This window comes from Cheilinus undulatus, linkage group 14 (genome assembly GCF_018320785.1).
Source record: "Cheilinus undulatus linkage group 14, ASM1832078v1, whole genome shotgun sequence".
In the NCBI taxonomy this organism is placed as follows: domain Eukaryota; kingdom Metazoa; phylum Chordata; class Actinopteri; order Labriformes; family Labridae; genus Cheilinus; species Cheilinus undulatus.
Genome location: NC_054878.1, coordinates 6,822,915 through 6,824,453, shown reverse-complemented (window position 1 = coordinate 6,824,453; position 1,539 = coordinate 6,822,915).

The window sequence follows — 1,539 nt, the reverse complement described above, 5'->3', positions numbered from 1 at the left end:
CGCGCAGCTAGAGCTGTGTCAAAACTATAGGGAATTTGCTCTGCCAACAAAGTTTCCTCCTGCCTCAGACATATCGCTACATCAATCAGTATGCCATGAGAGGGCCTCAACCTCAAGTGTGGCCTTAATATTACATTATTTAACATAATGAAGGAAAAGTCAGTCCACCCTCAGGAAAAGGGGCTGAAAAGAAGGAGCATCACAGTAAATGACACAGTGAAACAAAGCGGCACTGACCTCCAGGCTGTGTGTGAAGGGGTCTTTACGCATGGGGCGGAGGAGAGACAGAAGCAGAAAAAATTTATTTTATCTTTGCTCCATGATATCCCCCTGAAACCTAAGCTTTTGTTTGGAAAGCATTTTTAGTTTCTCCCTCGTATGTGGGTAAGTAGGAGCTGATAAGTTAAAACATCAGCCTTGTCTTTGAACAGGAATTTCTCCAAAAGTGTCCTTGCCAAAATCCATACAAATTCCTTAAAATGAAAAAAAATCTAGAATTTTTCCAGAAAAAGTTCCAACAAGTTATCCCAAAAAGTTTCAGTAAATTTTCATCATGAAGCCTAAACACTGAATAGACCAAAAAAAAAAACGAAACAAAGAAACATTCCATGTAAATCCCTGAAAAACACTCACAAAAAACTCTCCAAAAAATACAAATACATCCCCCAAGATTCCATGAAAATGGTGGAAACATCCCCAAAAAAAATTCTTGAAATTTCCATTAAAGTTTCTTGAAATTTACAAATAAATTTCCCACATATTGATGACAGTAAAAAAAAAAAAAAAAATTCAAAGCCAATTTCTAGAAAACTTCCAATGAAACTCCAAAATATACAAACATATCCCAAAACTTCCATTAAAATATTTGAACATTTCAAAGCAAATTTGCAGAAATTTCCAAACAGAAAAATTCCAGGCAAAAATCTCAGGCAAATTACTTAAACTTAAATGGAAATTCGAGATATAAAAAGTCTAATGGCTAAAATTATTACTATGTGAAAGGAGAGCCAAAGTGTAATGTCTTCATATATACATGCATGGTCTCAAATGGAATACTAATGTTTTTTTTGTGTGTGTGTGGGGGGATGTGTGTGTGTGTGTGTTTTGTTTGTTTGTTTGTTTGTTTGTTTGTTTGTTTGTTTGTTTGTTTTGTTTGTTTTTTTTTGTTTGTTTTGTTATTTTATCTAAAAAACTTTCCAGGAAAATTGATCTCCGAATTATTCACATTTTCGTGCCGTTTATTCTCGTCGTAAGTGTATAATTATAATGAGACATTAAATAATGTGTAAAGGCCTTAACGGCTGACAAGTCATATGAGTGGCTGTTTTGTTCTTTTTTACTATTTGAGATGTTAAACTATTGTTGTGTCCGAAATCCCTTCCTATTCTCTATATATAGGGAATGAATGTGTGGTTTCAGACAGTCATATTATGTCTATTTTGATTTCCGTTTTATGGGGGTATTTTATTTTGAAGGCTCTGAGCGGAAGTCAAAACTTCTGCTAAATGCAAACGGAAAGCGCCCTGTTGCTGACTTCCC